The sequence below is a fragment of the Coregonus lavaretus genome (assembly GCF_964263955.1).
Source record: "Coregonus lavaretus genome assembly, chromosome: 8".
Lineage (NCBI taxonomy): Eukaryota > Metazoa > Chordata > Actinopteri > Salmoniformes > Salmonidae > Coregonus > Coregonus lavaretus.
In genome coordinates, this window is record NC_139995.1 from 1604628 (window position 1) to 1627236 (window position 22609).

The window sequence follows — 22609 nt, forward strand, 5'->3', positions numbered from 1 at the left end:
CACCATCCACAACAAGTACCCCTCACACACCAGTGTCTAAATTGAATTCAAGGAGGCAGATGATGTCTTCCGAATCCTTTGAAGAACCTTCCACCGATTGCTCATCACCCTTCTCTTCCCTTTCTACTGTATATCTCCTTTTCTCATTCATTCATTTTTTGTTTGAATACTGCAATTCTACTTTTAGCTGCCAATGTGTACAAGATCAGATCATCCTTACTATACATGTAACACAAAATCCCCATTGACACCTGTGCTATGGATGTATAACAAGACCAAAAACAATATGACTTTAAATTATTTTCTGGTGGATAATAATACATTGTTAACTGTTAATAATTTCCAATTAATTTCCAATTGAGGAATAATATATTGACAGAATCTTTAGAAAATCCCCTCTGAATCCTCTCTCTGACCCTGGGAGTTAGGGAGACAACATTTGTGATTCTCAGGCTGCATTAAGTAGGTTATCATCCCCCGACCAGAGCCTGACTAATGTCTATCAGTAGAGGGCAATTCACCCATTGTTAGGGAGCCCTCTGAGAGAGTTCTAGAGAGAGAGTCACAAAGTTTGTCTTCCTAACTCCCAGGGTCAGAGAGAAGGTTCAGAGGAGATTTTCTACAGTATCAGTGCAGTACAGTAGCATTGGCTAGCTAGATGGTGGTTGGTAGGATAAAGGGACTGGATTTTAACAGTAAAATATATAGTAATAACGCAGTGGGTCAGGTGGGTACATTGTAGTTGAGTCAAGTAGAGATGTAGGATCTTCATTTAAGCCAGTTTGCTACAACAGGAAAACAATCCTGCAGCAACAGGAAATGTGAATTATTATGTGGATTATAATTAATGGACATTTTTGTAGGGTTGATACATTTTTCATTAAGGCAAATCAAGTCTGAAATGTCAAAGTGGAAATTACACATCTTTAGAAGCCTTTTAAAAACTAAAATACACTACAAGTTTGCATTTTGTGTTGTGCAGGAACATTTTCAGCAACAAAAGAGTTTGTCTGGTCTTGGAACACTGGCTATGTTATTGGGTGGTCATCTTGGAAGTTGTACATGGGAGAGCAGGTCCTTGTACACCAATGTCTTGTCCTCCCGTCTTTTCAGCATACACTCTACCAGGTCCAACTGGTTTTGTTGTGTCGTAAATTTTCTTAGCAACCCAGGATTTGTTTTGTTTTGGGAAAACCATACTGTACCTTGGTGTGTCTAAGAAGAATTGAAACACCAATTAGCAATTTTCAAACATCTGCATAAGATTTACACACTAAGTCAGCCCACCACCTCAAGCTCAACCTCGACAAGATGGAGCTGGCCTGCCCGCTCAAAGACCTCTGCATCACGGTTGACAACTCCACAGTGTCGCCCTCCCAGAGTGCTAAGAACCTTGGCGTGACCCTGTACAACATCGTTCTCTGCAAACGTCAAAGCAGTGACTCGCTCCTGCAGATTCATGCTCTACAACATCCGTAGAGTACGACCCTACCTCACACAGGAAGTGGTGCAGGTCCTAATCCAGGCACTTGTCATCTCCCGTCTGAACTACTGCAATTCGCTGTTGGCTGGGCTCTCTGCTTGTGGGGAACGCTGCAGCCTTCCCAAGTTCTCCCATGTCACCCCACTCCTCCGCACACTCCATTGGCTTCCAGTCAAAGCTCACATCCACTACAAGACCATGGTGCTTGCCTACGGAGCAGCAAGAGGAACTGCCCCTCCCTACCTTCAGGCTATGCTCAAACCCTACACCCCAACCTGAGCACTCCGTCTTGCCACCTCTGGTCTCTTGGCCCTCCCATGCTAGGAGGGCAGATCCCACTCAGCCCAGTCCAAGCTCTTCTCTGTTCTGGCACCCCAATGGTGGAACCAGCTTCCCCTGAAGCTAGGACAGCAGAGTCCCTGCCCATCTTCCGAAAGCACCTGAAACCCTCCCTCTTCAAAGAGTAACTTAAATAATCCCCCTCCTCACCTCTTTTTGTCCGGGGCTACAACAAAAATGTGTGCTGTTGGGAGGTACTCGAGGACCGGAGTTGGGAAACACTGATCTAAGGTCTAAGATGTAAGGTCTACAAATTCTAACACATGTTGAAATCCAAAAAGCTTGTAAGAGTATTATGTAATCCACTCACTTGTGGTGCAACTTCATGGGTTGGTTCTGGCTGACTTGGAGCAGTGGTCAATTCACTTGAGGTTTCATGTGACAGAAAACAACAACAAAGGCAACAAGACAACAATGCAAAATTAGTATTTTATACATTTAAGCGAAAGCATTATTGATAACATTTTTGATAAGCAGTGTGCATGCAAAATTAGTATTTAAAAAAAACAAGATTTACCATTCCTCTTGTCCAGATGGTAGAAGGTAAATCACGGTAGACCCCAGAAGTGGAACCCGTTGTGCGTGGGTTTGCCTGCTGTGGACCGGAGAGCAGCAATCTCAGTTCTGTGATATCTACAGACGCCGATGATGCAGTTGTTCCATGGGTTCCAGGCTTGCTTTTGCTTGGAGTTAGGTGAGGAGTTGATTGTGGTACACTGGAAATCTCAGCAGCCATTTCTGTGCTGCCACCGACATCAGCCTGCATCATATAGATAAATAGAAAAGTGTAAAACACAACTGGATCCCCCCTAGCCAGGGTCTGACACTATTGTGTATTCTACACATTAGCCAGTAACACTTCATTTTCAAGGGTCCTTATTGCAGTGTAATTACATCTGCAATTACACTGTAATAAGCATTGTAGTTAATTGTAATAGTACATAGTTACACTGTAATAACAATAGGTAACTGGTGGCAATTGCAGTCTGTAATTACAGAGGTGTAACAACAAATGCTTGTTACCATGCTTGTTACAAACTTCTTCTCAGCTGCATCCGATTCAGTAATAACTGTCACAAGGTTGTAATCTCTTGTGGATAGATGCGCTGGGTGTCCTAGATTACAAAGGTTGGAAGATCAATAGGGTCAAATTACCTAGCTGTGAATGCGCACTCTTTAAAATCTCCACTCAATGTTCTTGCTAGCACTTGCCCCCAAAAAGTATAACATCTGGGTTAACTTGGTTTAGTTTAAATAAACAGATCAGATATAGGTCAACCTCACTGACTGGGGTCTACCATACGGGTGTAGTACATTACCCATGCTGACAACCTGGCCCTTTTTTTAAGGCTTCCGGAAGTGCCATCCAAGTGAGAAAATAAACACACTACTACACCACAGAGTACATGTAATATTTGCATAAGTATAATGTAATTAATAGGTGTTACACAGGATTTTACTAGATAAAATGAAGTTTATTTCTATGTAATTACTTATTACTCTTTACCAAGTGAAAATATCTACAAACAAAAGATGAGCTTCTACTTTAGTCAACTTTACTGAAACATGTAAAAAGACCTTACATTTCTTACAAAATAATAAGGATTTGTATTGTTAATAAATTTATTAATTAGATTTAACAAAGATATAGGCCTACTCAATAACATAATTCTGTAGCCTACAGTATGGTGAGTAGCCTAGATCATTGTTTCCCAACTCCAGTCCTGGAGTATCCCCAACAGTACACGTTTGTTGTAGCCCCGGACAAACACGCCTGATTCAACTCATAGAGGTCTTGATGATTAGTTGAGTAATTGAATCAGGTGTGTTTGTCCGGGAATTCAATAACAATGTGTACTTTTGGGGGTACTCGAGGACTGGAATTGGGAAACACTGGCTTAGATAGCTAATTTAGAAAAACTTGATTTTCTTTTTCCTCCCTTTTTACCATTACAAAATGGAAATCTCTGTCTAAGTCTCTGTCTTAATCTGTTTAAAGCCTTTTTCCTATCCTGGAGTCTGAGACCTTGTAGGAATCTGTGTTAGAGAAGAATACAGCTCTGGAAAAAATTAAGAGACCACTTAAAAAATATAAGTTTCTCTGGTTTTACTATTTATAGGTATGTGTTTGGGTGAAATTAACATTTTTGTTTTATTCTATAAACTACTGACAACATTTCTCCCAAATTCCCAAAAAAAATATTGTCATTTAGAGCATTTATTTTCAGAAAATGACAACTGGTCAAAATAACAAAAAATACGCAGTGTTGTCAGACCTCGAATAATGCAAAGAAAATAAGTTAATGTTCATTTTTAAACAACACTATACTAATGTTTTAACTTAGGAAGAGATCAGAAATCAATATTTGGTGGAATAACCCTGATTTTCAATCACAGCTTTCATGCGTCTTGGCATGCTCTCCACCAGTCTTTCACATTGATGTTGGGTGACTTTATGCCACTCCTGGCGCAAAAATTCAAGCAGCTCGGCTTTGTTTGATGGCTTGTGACCATCCATCTTCCTCTTGATCACATTCCAGAAGTTTTCAATGGGGTTCAGGTCTGGAGATTGGGCTGGCCATGACAGGGTCTTTATCTGGTGGTCCTCCATCCACACCTTGATTGACCTGGCTGTGTGGCATGGCGCATTGTCCTGCTGGAAAAAACAATCTTCAGAGTTGGGGAACAATGTCAGAGCAAAAGGAAGCAAGTTTTCTTCCAGGACAACCTTGTACGTGGCTTGATTCATGCGTCCTTTACAAAGACAAATCTGCCCGATTCCAGCCTTGCTGAAGTACCCCCAGATCATCACCGATCCTCCACCAAATTTCACAGTGGGTGCGAGACACTGTGGCTTGTAGGCCTCTCCAGGTCTCTGTCTAACCATTAGACGACCAGGTGTTGGGCAAAGCTGAAAATTGGACTCATCAGAGAAGATGACCTTACACTTTTTTCTAGCTATGCACGACTTCAGCCCTGCCCCTAGGAGCCTGCTTCGAACCATCCTCGCCGTGCACTTCACCCAGGCTGCCGTTTGCCATTCTTTTTGTAGGTCACTTGATGTCATTCTACGGTTGTTGAGTGACATTCGAATGAGTTGGCGGTCATCCCGGTAAGTAGAGAGTCGTTTTTGCCCTCTGCCGGTCTGTAGCTTTGTTGTCCCCAATGTCTGCTGCTTGACCTTGTTCTTATGAACAGCCGTCTTTGAAATGTAACTCCTGAGTGGCGCAGTGGTCTAAGGCACTGCATCGCAGTGCTAACTGTGCCACTAGAGATCCTGGTTCGAATCCAGGCTCTGTCGCGACCGGGAGACTCATGGGCGGCGCACAATTGGCCCAGCGTCGTCCAGGGTAGGGGAGGGAATGGCCGGCAGGGATGTAGCTCAGTTGATAGAGCATGGCGTTTGCAACGCCAGGGTTGTGGGTTCGCTTCCCACGGGGGGCCAGTATAAAAGAAATATGTATTCACTAACTGTAAGTCGCTCTGGATAAGAGCGTCTGCTAAATGACTAAAATGTAAATGTAAAATGTAATGATGGTAGCAACCTGACGCTCACTGTATCCCTCTGCCAGTAAAGCCAGAAGTGAACCCTTCTTTTCCTCACTCAAAACGTTCCTTTTCAACTCTTTTGGCATGGTCAATAGTTATTTTTGGATTAATGTTACTTTTGAGGTACTATTAGCACTGTTTTTGCCATCCAGCTGGACCTATTGCAAGAAGATAGTGATGACCACAGCAGTGTTTTTATACTTTTCCTCATTCAATATGATTTGGTTCAGGTGATCACCTAATCAGTACCTAATTCAGTAGAATGAGGTGTGCCTGTGTTGGAATTCAACAGACACTGGAATGGAATGGCTGTCATACATGTAGAGATGCTGATTTAAGAACATTTTGCAGTGGTCTCTTAATTTATTCCAGAGCTGTATATGACAATTTAGCATAGACACTCTATTACCCTAGTTATCATCATCATGATTTCTATAGTTTAGGCATATACAGTGGGGGAAAAAAGTATTTGATCCCCTGCTGATTTTGTAAGTTTGCCCACTGACAAAGACATGATCAGTCTATAATTTTAATGGTAGGTTTATTTGAACAGTGAGAGACAGAATAACAACAAAAAAATCCAGAAAAACGCATGTCAAAAATGTTATAAATTGATTTGCATTTTAATGAGGGAAATAAGTATTTGACCCCTCTGCAAAACATGACTTAGTACTTGGTGGCAAAACCCTTGTTGGCAATCACAGAGGTCAGACGTTTCTTGTAGTTGGCCACCAGGTTTGCAGACATCTCAGGAGGGATTTTGTCCCACTCCTCTTTGCAGATCTTCTCCAAGTCATTAAGGTTTCGAGGCTGACGTTTGGCAACTCGAACCTTCAGCTCCCTCCACAGATTTTCTATGGGATTAAGATCTGGAGACTGGCTAGACCACTCCAGGACCTTAATGTGCTTCTTCTTGAGCCACTCCTTTGTTGCCTTGGCCGTGTGTTTTGGGTCATTGTCATGCTGGAATACCCATCCACGACCCATTTTCAATGCCCTGGCTGAGGAAGGTTCTCACCTAAGATTTGACGGTACATGGCCCCGTCCATCGTCCCTTTGATGCGGTGAAGTTGTCCTGTCCCCTTAGCAGAAAAACACCCCCAAAGCATAATGTTTCCACCTTCATGTTTGACGGTGGGGATGGTGTTCTTGGGGTCATAGGCAGCATTCCTCCTCCTCCAAACACGCCGAGTTGAGTTGATGCCAAAGAGCTCAATTTTGGTCTCATCTGACCACAACACTTTCACCCAGTTCTCCTCTGAATCATTCAGATGTTCATTGGCAAACTTCAGACGGGCCTGTATACGTGCTTTCATGAGCAGGGGGACCTTGCGGGCACTGCAGGATTTCAGTCCTTCACGGCGTAGTGTGTTACCAATTGTTTTCTTGGTGACCATGGTCCCAGCTGCCTTGAGATCATTGACAAGATCCTCCTGTGTAGTTCTGGGCTGATTCCTCACCGTTCTCATGATCATTGCAACTCCACGAGGTGAGATCTTGCATGGAGCCCAAGGCAGAGGGAGATTGACAGTTATTTTGTGTTTCTTCCATTTGCGAATAATCGCACCAACTGTTGTCACCTTCTCACCAAGCTGCTTGGCGATGGTCTTGTAGCCCATTCCAGCCTTGTGTAGGTCTACAATCTTGTCCCTGACATCCTTGGAGAGCTCTTTGGTCTTGGCCATGGTGGAGAGTTTGGAATCTGATTGATTGATTGCTTCTGTAGACACGTGTCTTTTATACAGGTAACAAGCTGAGATTAGGAGCACTCCCTTTAAGAGTGTGCTCCTAATCTCAGCTCGTTACCTGTATAAAAGACACCTGGGAGCCAGAAATATTTCTGATTGAGAGGGGGTCAAATAATTATTTCCCTCATTAAAATGCAAATCAATTTATAACATTTTTGACATGCGTTTTTCTGGATTTTTTAAAATACAATTTTATTTTTATTTTATTTTATAAGGAGGATGGGATCCACCCAAATAATTTGGGTTCCTGGATCCTTTCACAGCATTATAAGGCTGCAATGACCCAAGCCCAGCTAAGATAATCCCTACCATTGTGACGCAGAGTTGTCAAAATGCTTCAGCAAATGTACATTACTCCAGGGGTGTCGGTAAACACAATATAAGTAACCTGATTTATGACTCTCTAACTGCCCTTAATGCCTCTGCTGATCCTACAGCTATTGTATGCAGTAATCATGTGCATATTAACCATATTTATACTGTTAGCACTGAGCCGGTGTGCCCGAGGAGGAAGTCCACTGTGTGCAGCTCACCCTGCACTAACATAAAGAACATGAGCACATCTCCTGCTGCTAAGCTTCCCAGTAAAGCAATAAAAACAAGTAAGCATCCCAGAAGAAATGTGCTCAAAATAGCCCACGTTAACATATGTAGCTTAAGAAACAAGGTTCATGAAATCAATAATTTGCTAGTAATAGATTACATTCATATTCTGACAATCTCTGAAACTCACTTAGATAATACCTTTGATGATACAGTGGTAGCAATACAAGGTTATAACATTTACAGAAAAGATAGAAATGCCAATGGTTGCTGTTTATATTCAGAACCACATTCCTGTGAAGATTAGAGACGATCTCATGTTAAATACTGTTGAAGTAACAGGTTCATCTGCCTTACCTAAAGCCCATTCTGGTGGGAAGCTGCTATAGACCTTCAAGTGCTAACAGTCAGTATCTGGATAACATGTGAAATGCTTGATAATGTATGTGATATGAATAAAGAGGTATACTTTCTGGGTGCTTTCATCAAACTGCCCACTCAAGAGAACGCTTCAAACTGTAATCAGTCAACCTACCAGGGTAGTTACAAACGTTGCAGGAATTAAATCATCAACATGTATTGATCATATCTTTACTAATGCTGCAGAGATTTGTTTGAAAGCAGTATCCAAATCCATTGGATGTAGTGATCACATTATAGTAGCCATATCTAGGAAAACCAAAGTTCCAAAGACAGGGCCTAATATTGTGTATAAGAGGTCATACAATAAGTTTTGTAGTGATTCCTTTGTTGTTGATGTAAAGAATATATGTTGGTCCATGGTGTGTAAATGAGGAGCAAACAGACACTGCACTTGACACATTTATGAAATTGCTTATTCCATTTACTAATAAGCATGCACCCATTAAGAAAATAATTGTAAAAACGGTTAAATCCCCGTGGATTGATGAGGAATTGAAGAATTGTATGGTTAAGAGGGATGAGGCAAAAGGAATGGCAAATAAGTCTGGCTGCACAACAGATTGGCAAACGTATTGCAAATTGAGAAATCATGTGACTAAACTGAATAAAAATAAGAAGAAACTACACTATGAAACAAAGATAAATTACATAAAGAATGATAGTGAAAAACATTGGAGCACCTTAAATGAAATTTTTGGGAAAAAGGCAAACTCAGCTCCATCATTAATTGAATCAGATGGCTCATTCATCACAAAACCAACTGATAATGCCAACTACTTTAATTATTTTTTCATTGGCAAGATTAGCAAACATAGTTATGACATGCCAGCAACAATTGCTGACACTACACATCCAAGTATATCTGACCAATTTATGAAAGACCAGCATTGTAATTTTGAATTCCGTTAAGTGAGTGTGGAAGAGGTGAAAAAATTATAGTTGTCTATCAACAAACCACCGGGGTCTGACAGCTTGGATGGAAAATTACTGAGGTTAATAGCGGACGATATTGCCACTCCTTTTTGCCATATTTTCAATTTAAGCCTACTAGAATGTGTGTGCCCCCAGGCTTGGAGGGAAGCAAAGTCATTCCGCTACCTAAAAATAGTAAAGCCCCTTTTACTGGCTCAAATAGCTGACCAATTAGCGTGTTACCAACCCTTAGTAAACTATTGGAAAAAAATGTGTTTGACCAGATACAATGCTATTTTACAGTAAACAAATCGACAACAAACTTTCAGCATGCTTATAGAGAAGGACATTCAACAAGCACTTACAGAAATGACTGATGATTGGCTGAGAGAAATTGATGATAAAAAGATTGTGGGGGCTGTTTTGTTAGAATTCAGTGCGGCTTTTGACATTATCATAGTCATAGTCTGCCTCGTATCCAGAGTGACTTACAGCTAGTGAGTACATACATTTTCATACTGCCCCCCCGTGGGAATCGAACCCACAACCCTGGCGTTGCAAACTCCATGCTCAACCAACTGAGCTACACGGGATGCGGGGCAAAAACAATTTAATCAATTTAAGAATAAGGCTGTAACGGAACAAAATGTGGAAAAAGTCAAGGGGTCTGAATAGTTTCAGAAGGCACTGTATATATATAATTATTTTGGGCCGGGCGCCCTAAGTGACCGATTATGTCACTTATGTCTAGAGCTGGAAGATAGGACCATCGAGCCCAGCTAACATTAGTTAGCTAGTTAGCTAGCAAGTAGCGACCATAGCATTATTGCCAGCTTTAGGTAGCTTGCTGCAGTGGTTCTTCCTTCAAAAGTTGTGTCGTACTGCAGCACAGCTTGCGGGCTGCTGCAAAATTCTATGGCACGTTATTTAAGTGTCAGACATTGTTTCTATTAATGCTAGTTAGTGCTACTTTGCCCACCAGAGGGCATCTTTGAGAAGCATTTGACTATTTTTAATATTGGCTGTACTAGAGAATTTAAAATTGATTTTTTGAAATGTAGCTTAATTTGATTAATATTATGGTATTTCTATTCCAAGAAAAATGAAAATGCATTTTTCAGTAGCCTATGTAGCAAGAGTATATTGTCCTGCTGATAGCCCATCAAGGGTGGATGGCTTGTTTTGAACAGGTACAGTAGGCCTAATAATGCTAAAGATAATGCTTCAATAAATCTACTGCTGGTCTTTACTGTCTGCTGCACATTTTTACATTGTATTCCATTTCCAGCCAGACTATTCAAGCCATCGACTCACTGATGGATGAAGATGATGAGCGATCGGCAAAGGCCATTTGGAAACACTTTTAACAGCACATTACTCAACACTAGTGAAACTCACCTCGCCTACGGTAGGCCTACAGTATATAATCCGTAACTTTGCCAAGCCTACAAGCAAAGATGAACTGGTGAAGGCCATCAAGACTTTTTGGCTTGAGAAACTGACGATGCAACAATGCAATAAATACATTGATCATCTCAGCAAGGTTTTACCCATGGTCGTGGAGCTGGGGGGAAGTGCAACTAAAATGTAGCTGAGATGTACAGTAGTTGAAATAAACATCTGCATTTTGAAAGTCTTTTTTATCATGATTTTATTAACAAAAGCATAAAGATGTTGACTAACAAATACTGTACGGTATATGCTTTATCCAACATGTTGCAGTTGCATGAGGTTAAACCCATAGGTTTTAGGCCTGCAGTAAATTAAATTAGATTACCAGGTTCATTTTTCATTAGGTTATAATAATCCATGCCTTCTGGGAATGTTAAAAAGTCCAAAGGGTATGGGTGGAGTTAGAAATTTGGCTGAACACACACAACATGAGCAGATGAACTTGGTCAAAACAGTCAAAACATATATTTATTAAAGACTATCAGAAAGAATGTTGGTACTTATTTATTTTGATCCAAAGCCACGAATGAGTGAGTCACTCAGCTTTATGCTGACAAATCCTCGCTGGACTCTCTTTCATTCCGTTTCTTCTTCACATCAGCAAAGAAGGACATCAGCAAAAAAGTTTTTGATCCCCTGCTGATTTTGTATGTTTGCCCACTGACAAAGAAATGACCAGTCTATAATTTTAATGGTATTTGAACAGTGAGAGACAGAATAACAACAAAAAATTCCAGAAAAATGCATGTCAAAAATTTTATAAATTGATTTGCATTTTAATGAGGGAAATAAGTATTTGACCCCCTCTCAATCAGAAAGATTTCTGGCTCCCAGGTGTCTTTTATACAGGTAACGAGCTGAGATTAGGAGCACACTCTTAAAGGGAGTGCTCCTAATCTCAGTTTGTTACCTGTATAAAAGACACCTGTCCACAGAAGCAATCAGTCAATCAGATTCCAAACTCTCCACCATGGCCAAGACCAAAGAGCTCTCCAAGGATGTCAGGGACAAGATTGTAGACCTACACAAGGCTGGAATGGGCTACAAGACCATCGCCAAGCAGCTTGGTGAGAAGGTGACAACAGTTGGTGCAATTATTCGCAAATGGAAGAAACACAAAATAACTGTCAACCTGCTCAAGAAAGCACATATTCAGGGCCGTCTGAAGTTTGCCAATGAACATCTGAATGATTCAGAGGAGAACTGGGTGAAAGTGTTGTGGTCAGATGAGACCAAAATCGAGCTCTATGGCATTAACTCAACTCGCCGTGTTTGGAGGAGGAGGAATGCTGCCTATGACCCCAAGAACACCATCCCCACCGTCAAACATGGAGGTGGAAACATTATGCTTTGAGGGTGTTTTTCTGCTAAGGGGACAACTTCACCGCATCAAAGGGACGATGGACGGTGCCATGTACCGTCAAATCTTGGGTGAGAACCTCCTTCCCTCAGCCAGGGCATTGAAAATGGGTTGTGGATGGGTATTCCAGCATAACAATGACCCAAAACACACAGCCAAGGCAACAAAGGAGTGGCTCAAGAAGAAGCATATTAAGGTCCTGGAGTGGCCTAGCCAGTCTCCAGACCTTAATCCCATAGAAAATCTGTGGAGGGAGCTGAAGGTTCGAGTTGCCAAACGTCAGCCTCGAAACCTTAATGACTTGGAGAAGATCTGCAAAGAGGAGTGGGACAAAATCCCTCCTGAGATGTGTGCAAACCTGGTGGCTAACTACAAGAAACGTCTGACCTCTGTGATTGCCAACAAGGGTTTTGCCACCAAGTACTAAGTCATGTTTTGCAGAGGGGTCAAATACTTATTTCCCTCATTAAAATGCAAATCAATTTATACAATTTTTGACATGCGTTTTTCTGGATTTTTGTTTTGTTATTCTGTCTCTCACTGTTCAAATAAACCTACCATTAACATTATAGGCTGATCATTTCTTTGTCAGTGGGCAAACGTACAAAATCAGCAGGGGATCAAATACTTTTTTCCCTCACTGTAGAGGGGCTATCACTCTTTCACACTGTGGTAAATAAAGCCAGTTTGTTATTTAGAATTATTTCTTTCTGTTTTTAGAGGGAGAGAAACCAAAAGCCCACCATGCCTATTTTTTGAAAATCGTCAGTCCACATGTCAAGTGTAATTGCGCCATTGTATTTACCCAAGTTCTCTCTCAACTCCAGGACCACCGGCAGCAAAAAAAAAAATGTTGCCTGACTCTTGTGTTAGAGAAGAGAGACTCTCGGACTGAAAACACCTCCATTAATTTACGAAAAGATAGTTTAGACTACCGCATTCTAACTCCCCCTTGTGATAGTGTGTTGCAATGACAGAATGATGCAATTTACCACAATCTGCCACCATATACCACAAACGGTTGCGGCATAAACTCGAAACTTTTAAAGGAAGAAACATTGTAGCTAGTCAAGTTTACAAAACTAGCTAGCTACCTAGCATGCTAGCTAATCTAAAAAAAAAAATGAACAGATTGCATAGAAAGTCTATTTTGGAAATGGTAACTCTATAACTAGCTAGCTAACTACCTATGCTAAATCGACCAGGATAATTCATGCATCCAAGAAAGTTGGAAAACTTGCATGGAAAATGTACTTTCTCTCACCTGTGTTGACACTTCTGACCTACAACCCTCTGTTTCTTTCGCAGCAATCTTTCATGTCTGTATTTTGCACACTGACCTTCTTGTCAGTGTCAACACGTGGGCACATTTTAGGTCATCCTTATTTCGAGTGTGTTGCGCAGATGGGCAGATCTTGACATGATGCCTTAATTCCTGGGATAAATAAATAATTGCACCAAAGCATCCCATCCAAAAGTGAGAATGTTCCTCAACAGTGAAACCCTTCCAGGGTTACATGATGGAGTAAGAGTTTATCTTATGATCATTTTAAGTGCATTTATAAGCCATTTTTCAACCAAGCTTGTTAGGCTTACAATTTGCCAAGTACGAATGACTATATCGCAATTGTAACTATAACGGTGTATTAATGTGTCTGAAAACGTTTAAAGTAATTGACCCATTGTCAAATGCACTGTTAAATGATTTAACAATTTAAAGTCTTTTTTTATGTGAACTGTTTGTGAAACCGTTTTTGCCATTGGGCCTGGGCATCAAACTCCAGAGCCCTTTATTGCAGAGTTATATCAATGAGGTGGTTGGTTTACAATTGGCTAACACTTGTCATGCGGTTTGTGCAGGCTGAAACATGGTGCGGTCCGTGCTATCCAGGATCCTTGGGACATCCCTACCCCATTGAAGTTGACGTGTTAAGGTAAGGGTAAGGGTAGGGGTTAGGGTTAGGGTAAGGATGTCTCAAGGATCCCGGACAGCACTGACCAATATGGTGCGTTGGGATGCTAACGAAAACTTTGACATTTGTAACAAGCATTTTTTACCTTTATTTTGACAGGGAGTCAATACTGAGACCAAGGTCTCTTCCAGATGAGCCCTGTATAGCACCACAATAGACATCAAAATACAATCAACACATTAAACTACACATTCATATACACAATAAAATACACATTATTATACACAACAATACACAAAAAGCAAAACCCAATCATAAAAAACAGACACATTCTTCAGTAAAAGGTCTCCTAACGACTATCTGAAATGCCCTAGAGGCACCAATTCCTCCTATATTAAAGTGTATTGTAGATCATTCCCAGTGGCGATTTTAGCATCTAAATCTTGGTGGGGCAAACTCCCCCAATTATTTTTTAATGCATGCCAGCAAAGCCACTACACAACACAACACAACACTAAACAATACATTAATGGCACTATAACGGTGACAAACGGTGCCCACAAACAGTTAGGGCCTACATAAAGCTGTCCCAACAGCAGAGCTTTCTTTTCAGCACAATGGAGTGAATCCTTACCACCACTACACCTGGCTATCAGCGGAGCCTTCTCTGGCAGCGAAACAGTTCATTCAGCCTCATTTACTGCCTTTTTAAAGAACATAGCTGATATGGCTGACTTGCTTAAACAAATGTGGTTTCTACTGACAATTGAGATGTACAAACTATGGCATAAGGGAATGACTAGCGGATAAGAGGCAATCCATAATTTCGATTAAGACATTAATGAGTGAGCTAGGATGGACGTAGTCAATATAACTATTTGTTCAGCACTTTTGAAATGACCAGCGATAGAATTCAGAACATGGGCCATTCTTACAGTATTCTCCCTGTACACCTAGTCAGAACCGTAGGATAAATAAAGTGGGCATATAAGCAGACGATGATTACATTTCTCTAAAACAGGCTATAGGCTACATGTGCACCACCAAGTCAGAACAGTAGGCTAAGTTATGAAGGGGAAAGGGACCAAATTATTAGGGTGAGGCACATGGGCTACTAACAGCTTACTACACAACATACACTTAGTACAGTATACATATCTCCCTGGCATAATACATCATTTATGCAGCAGCATACAATACATTTTTGGACTCACCTTGTTGTGCTGTGCTCACTTGAACAGGAAGGTGTTGATCCGGTCCCTCTTCCGGGCAAATTTTGTCATCAAAGTCTGGCATTCTCTGGATGTATGGTGCTTTCAAGACAACTGGGAACTCTGAAAAAAGACAAGGTTGAATCATTACGTCAGTGATCTTCAGTTCGGAGCTCTAGAAAGAGGCCCAAGTTCCCAACCTGGAATTCTGAGTTGGATGACCGTTCAAAACGTATTTTCCCAGTCGGAGCTCGTTTTTTTCAGAGTTCCCAGTTGTCTTGAACTCATTGAAGTCTGAGATTTCCCAGTTCCGAGTTTCCAGTTGTTTTGAACGCGGCAGAAGTCATGCTGGATTGACAGCATGGCCAATGTATTCAACCTTTTCTGGTCCATGGCATGTGAATGTTTATCCTTTTAAGCTTGGAAAAGAGACCCTTAAACCCAGACTTTGACCGAACACCCAATCCACTAAATAGCAGGCTAGCGATTGCTTTGCAACACTTGCAGTTAGCCACTGATTCCTTACAAACCACTCATTGTTGAATTTGCGATTTCCAACTTGTTGTGTAATGTTTATGTCCAATGGCCGATGAGCACTGATACGTTTTATCTATAGTTTCTCTTCATATGACAAGGATTTGCCAGTAGATTGTTGAAGTGATTCATGATGATGACTGCTTGTCTAGCTTGTTAGCTAAGATTTTGAAAGTATGATGTTGACATGATCAGTTCAATCAAAGCTACGGTAGATATAATGTGATTTGACGTCATTTTATCTGTGGCCAATGACCTTGATCCTTCTTGGATGGGCACTTCTAATGTAAATCTATGGCAGGACCCAAGGGACTTGAATTTTCGAGCTCTCCCTGTAGATTTTGTGGTGACATAGTGTCCCCATGAGTTACAGAACACTGAGCCAATCACAGCGCAACTAGAGAACATTGCCAACCCCTATGCTCCATATTTTCCGCTGGCTGCCCCACCACCACAGAAAGCACTGAGCTAGGCTGAAACACCAGCATTTTGGAGCTGCCTTACACAAGAAAGCAAAAAAAAAGACCATGTTTGTATCCAGCTTTATTAACTCAATTATTATTTATTTTTTACATTGTTTGCAAACTGATATGTGACACGTATTAATGCCAAAATAACATGCAAAACAAACAACAACAACAAAAATAATATACAGTGCCCTGCAGAAGTATTCATCCCCCTTGACATTTTTCCTAGTTTGTTGCATTACAACCTGTAATCTGAATGGATTTTTATTTGGATTTCATGTAATGGACATACACAAAATAGTCTAAATTAGTGAAGTGAAATGAAAAAAATTACATCTTTCAAAAAATGCTAAAAAATAAATAATGAAAAAGTGGTGTGTGCACATGTATTCACCCCCTTTGCTATGAAGCACCTAAATAAGGTCTGGTGCAACCAATTACCTTCAGAAGTCACATAATTAGTTAAATAAAGCCCACCTGTGTGCAATCTAAGTGTCACATGATCTCAGTATATATACACCTGTTCTGAAAGGCCCCAGAGTCTGCAACTACACTAAGCAAGGGGCACCACCAAGCAAGCGGCACCATGAAGACAAATAGGTCCAAACAGGTAAGGGACAAAGTTGTGGAGAAGTACAGATCAGGGTTGGGTTATAAAAAAATATCAGAAACTTTTAACATCCCACGGAGCACCATTAAATCCAAATGGAAAGAATATGGCCCACAACAAACCTGCCAAGAGAGGGCCGCCCACCAAAACTCACGGACCAGGCAAGGAGGGCATTAATCAGAGAGGCAACAAAGACACCAAAGATAACCCTGAAGGAGCTGCAAAGCTCCACAGCGGTGATTGGAGTATCTGTCCATAGGTCCACTTTAAGACGTACACTCCACAGAGCTGGGCTTTACGGAAGAGTGGCCAGAAAAAAGCCATTGGTTAAAGAACGAAAATAAGCAAATACGTTTGGTGTTCGCCAAAAGGCATGTGGGAGACTCCCCAAGCATATTGAAGAAGGCACTCTGGTCAGATGACACTAAAATTAAGCTTTTTGGCCATCAAGGAAAATGCTATGTCCCCGAGAACACCATCCCTACAGTGAAGCATGGTGGTGGCAGCATCATGCTGTGGGGATGTTTTTCATCAGCAGGGACTGGGAAACTGGTCAGAATTGAAGGAATGATGGATGGCGCTAAATACAGGGAAATTCTTGAGGGAAAACTGTTTCAGTCTTCCAGAGATTTGAGACTGGGAAGGTTCACCTTCCAGCAGGACAATGGCCCTAAGCATACTGCTAAAGCAACACTCGAGTGGTTTAAGGGGAAACATTGAAATGTCTTAGAATGGCCTAGTCAAAGCCCAGACCTCAATCCAATTGAGAATCTGTGGTATGACTTAAAGATTGCTGTACACCAGCGGAACCCATCCAACTTGAAGGAGCTGGAGCAGTTTTTCCTTGAAGAATGGGCAAAAATCCCAGTGGCTAGATGTGCCAAGCTTATAGAGATATACCCCAAGAGACTTGCAGCTGTAATTGCTGTAAAAGGTGGCTCTACAAAGTATTGACTTTGGGGGGGGGTGAATAGTTATGCACGCTCAAGTTTTCTATTTCTTTGTCTTATTTCTTGTTTGTTTCACAATAAAACATATTTTGCATCTTCAAAGTGGTGGGCATGTTGTGTAAATGAAACGATACAAACCCCCAAAAAATCCATTTTAGTTCCAGGTTGTAAGGCAACAAAATAGGAAAAAATTGCAACTCCACGAGGTGAGATCTTGCATGGAGCCCCAGGCCGAGGGAGATTGACAGTTATTTTGTGATTCTTCCATTTGCGAATAATCGCACCAACTGTTGTCACCTTCTCACCAAGCTGCTTGGCGATTGTCTTGTAGCCCATTCCAGCCTTGTCCCTGACATCCTTGGAGAGCTCTTTGGTCTTGGCCATGGTGGAGAGTTTGGAATGTGATTGATTGATTGCTTCTGTGGACAGGTGTCTTTTATACAGGTAACAAGCTGAGATTAGGAGCACTCCCTTTAAGAGTGTGCTCCTAATCTCTGCTCGTTACCTGTATAAAAGACACCTGGGAGCCAGAAATATTTCTGATTGATAGCGGGTCAAATGCTTATTTCCGTCATTAAAATGCTAATCAATTTATTAAAAAAATTACATGCGTTTTTCTTGATTTTGTTGTTGTTATTCTGTCTCTCACTGTTCAAATAAACCTACCATTAAAATTATAGACTGATCATGTCTTTGTCAGTGGGCAAACGTACAAAATCAGCAGGGGATCAAATACTTTTTTCCCTCACTATATATATATATATATATATATATATATATATATATATATATATCTTTTTTTTAGCTAAACAGGTGAGGCTCAAAAACAAGTGTGGCTCTGCCCCACCTGCCCTGAATGATGGGTCGCCACTGATCATTCCACACGTAAGGTGCAAGGAAATGAACAGCTGATTAACCAAACTCTCTAGACACCAAAGGAGTCTCTAGAGTTGACCAACCCTGTGAACGGGTTTTATAACTTGTCATTTTAAATCTAAAACAGAGATATTAGATAATTCAGAAGTTTGTGGAGCAGGGCTTTGAAAACAAAAAGAGCGTAATGATGTGATCTACGTGTCTTCAAAGAGGTCCACCTACCTTTTGGTAAAGAATACAATGATGAGTAATAAAACCTATAGCTATACCTAGTCGATGAGGGTACCCAAACAAAAGCTACAGGATCCGAATTATACAGGGGATATGTAAAAGTGCCCCCAGCCATCTAACATTAGCAAACTACATGTTTTGTAGAATTATATAACAATAGCGAAGAACAAAACAACCTCAATATTTCTCCTTGCATCAGTGATGTTAGATACTTTATTATCTAGATAGGTTTATAGCATATCTCTTACCTTGATTTCAATTTATGCTGGTCCCTGACAGGCGCGGTGACATCCTTCAATGGTTGGTATAGCTGTTTTCTTCAAATATCTTTTTTTTACCAAGGATTTTTCTTGTTGGTGGTGGTTTACAGAAGTCGTCATCAGAGGAATGCTCGCTACAAAGCCGTTGATCCAATGCACAAAGTCTGTGGATGGGAGTGTTTATGCGTCTTTTTAGAACAACTAGCCGAAGACTCAGTAAATCTGGGCACTCCAAAGGAAGTCTGTGAAATGTTATCGGACTAGCTATGTTTTTTCATTGCATTGTTGCATGTTCGGATTGCACATATCTGCAAACCATTTTCAACAATATTCAGCACATACCCTAACAACTAAAATTACTTCAGTGCCCTTGTCGTCGCCTGGCTGACCGCGTGTGTAAGTGACTGACAACGCAACTAGCTAGCTAGCTACCTAGTACCTTTTTTCAAAATATATATTTATTTATTTATTTAACCTTTATATAACTAGTCAGTTAAGAACAAATTCTTATTTACAATGACGGCCTACAACTACCTGTGCCGGTAGCACGCCCCCTATTTACGCACACGCAGTAGTGAGAGGAACGAGTAAGTGCACGCCTGCACGCCAATATGCACACCCCGAAATGATTGCTTGAGTTGAACAAAATGGATTATAACGTTGCAAATCAAGTTCGGTATGACACAATTCATGTGTACAGTCGTGGTCAAAAGTTTTGAGAATGACACAAGTATTGGTCTTCAAAGTTTGCTGCTTCAGTGTTTTTCGATTTTTTTTTTCAGATGTTACTATGGTATATTGAAGTATAATTACAAGCATTCCATAAGTGTTAAATAATTTTTTTTACAATTACATTAAGTTTATGCAAAGAGTCAATATTTGCAGTGTTGACCCTTCTTTTTCAAGACGTCTGCAATCCACCCTGGCATGCTGTCAATTAACTTCTGGGCCACATCCTGACTGATGGAAGCCCATTCTTGCATAATCAATGCTTGGGGTTTGTCAGAATTTGTGGGTTTTTGTTTGTCCACCCGCCTCTTGAGGATTGACCGCAAGTTCTCAATGCGATTAAGGTCTGGGGAGTTTCCTGGCCATGGACCCAAAATGTCGATGTTTTGTTCCCAGAGCCACTTAGTTATCACTTTTGTCTTATGGCAAGGTGCTCCATCATGCTGGAAAAGGCATTGTTCGTCACCAAACTGTTCTTGGATGGTTGGGACAAGATGCTCTCGGAGGATGTGTTGGTACCATTCTTTATTCATGGCTGTGTTCTTAGGCAAAATTGTGAGTGAACCTACTTCCTTGGCTGAGAAGCAACCCCACACATGAATGGTCTCAGAATGCTTTACTGTTGGTATGACACAGGACTGATGGTAGCGCTCACCTTGTCTTCTCTGGACAAGCTTTTTTCCGGATGCCCCAAACAATCGGAAAAGGGATTCATCAAAGAAATTGACTTTATCCCAGCCCTCAGCAGTCCAATCCCTGTACCTTTTGCAGAATATCAGTCTGTCCCTGATGTTTTTCCTGGAGAGAAGTGGCTTCCTCGCTGCCCTTCTTGACACCAGGCCATCCTCCAAAAGTATTCTCCTCACTGTGCATGCAGATGCACTCACACCTGCCTGCTGCCATTCCTGAGCAAGCTCTGCACTGGTGGTGCCCCAATCCCGCAGCTGAATCAACTTTAGGAGACAGTCCTGGCGCTTGCTGGACTTTCTTGAACCTCTCTCCTTGAAGTTCTTGATGATCCCATAAATGGTTGATTTAGGTGCAATCTTACTAGCAGCAATATCCTTGCCTGTGAAGCCCTTTTTGTGCAAAGCAATGATGACGGCACGTGTTTCCTTGCAGGTAACCATGGTTAACAGAGGAAGAACAATGATTTCAAGCACCACCCTCCTTTTAAAGCTTCCAGTCTGTTATTCTAACTCAATCAGCATGACAGAGTGATCTCCAGCCTTGTCCTCGTCAACACTCTCACCTGTGTTAACGACAGAATCACTGACATGATGTCAGCTGGTCCTTTTGTGATAGGGCTTAAATGCAGTGGAAATGTTTTTTGGGGATTAAGTTCATTTTCATGGCAAAGAGGGACTTTGTAATTAACTGCAATTCATCTGATCACTCTTCATGACATTCTGGAGTATATAAAAACTGAGGCAGCAGACTTTGTGAAGATTAATATTTGTGTCATTCTCAAAACTTTTGACCATGAAACATGAACAAAGGCTCCAAAAACACCCAAATACGTTGTTTTACAAACGGCAAAGCTCTCAGTATCGTGATGCAGGTCTGTCACGCCCTGGCTCTGGGGACACTGTTATGTTGAGCCAGGGTGTGTAATTCTATGTTTGGATTTCTATGTTGGCCTGAGTGACTCCCAATCAGAGGTAACGAGTGTCAGCTGGTTGTCTCTGATTGGGAGCCATATTTAGCTGTCTGTCTTTCACTTTGTGTTTGTGGTTTCTTGTTCGTGTTGTAACCATAGACGTCACGTTTTTCGTTTGTTGTTTTGATCGTGTGATCATTTAATAAATATAATATGTTCACCTTCAACGCTGCGCATTGGTCCTCCTCATTAGACGATCGTGATAGAAGAAACCACCAAGATGTGACCAAGCAGCGTGTCCAGGAGCCATCGCCAGGGAGATCCCTAACAGATCTCCTTCGCCTCCTCGACTGGGTCAAGCCGAGTGAGGAAGAGAAGGGCTTGACGTTGTGGCAGAAGGGCGAAAGGCTGGCGAGGGACATGGAGACCTGGTCCACGGGTAGGAGAAACGCCCAGAATTTTTTTAGGGGGGGGCTAACGCCGTGGACGACGGGCCAGCAGGAGACCGCGGCAGAGCGGCCCAGCGGATTGGCAGAGGAGGCCACCAGGTTACGGGGGCCACTGGTCGAAGAGGGGGTGGAAGATATGGAGGCACGGCGAGAGGTACTGGCGTGTGTTGCCAGTCCGGTCCGGCCTGTTCCTGATCCCCACGTAGGGCCAGTGGTGTGTGTTCCCAGTACGGTCCGGCCTGTTCCTGCTACTCGCACCAAGTCTACGGTGCGCATCGCCAGCTCGGCCCGGCCCATTCCTGCTCCCCGCACCAAGTCAGTGGTGCGTTTCGTCAGCCCTGTCCGGCCCGTTCCTGCTCTCCGCACCAAGTCTGTGGTGCGCGTCGCCAGCCCAGTCCGGCCCATTCCTGCTCCCCGCACCAAGTCTGTGGTGCGTTTCGTCAGCCCTGTCCGGCCCGTTCCTGCTCTCCGCACCAAGTCTGTGGTGCGCGTCGCCAGCCCAGTTCGGCCCGTTCCTGCTCTCCGCACCAAGTCTGTGGTGCGCGTCGCCAGCCCAGTCCGGCCCATTCCTGCTCCCCGCACCAAGTCTGTGGTGCGTATCGTCAGCCCTTTCCGGCCCGCTCCTGCTCCCCGCGCCAAGCCAGTGGTGTGCGTCGTCAGTCCAGCACGGCCCGTGCCTGTTCCCCACACCAGGCCAGTGGTGTGCGTCGTCGGTCCGGCACGGCCCGTGCCTGTTCCACTGGTGCCTGGTCCGGCACCGGTCAGATGCGTTACGCCGGAGCTGGAGCAATCCGCTCCATCAGTGTGCAGTCCAGCTCCGGCCAGCGGGGCCAGACCGGACCAGGGGTACTTTGGGGGGTTGGAGAGGGAGTGGGGATCAGGCCCGGAGCCGGATCCGCCGCCGAGGCGGAGTGCCCACCCGGTCCCTCCCCTGTGGTATTTAGTTGGCGCGGTCGGAGTCCGCTCTGGG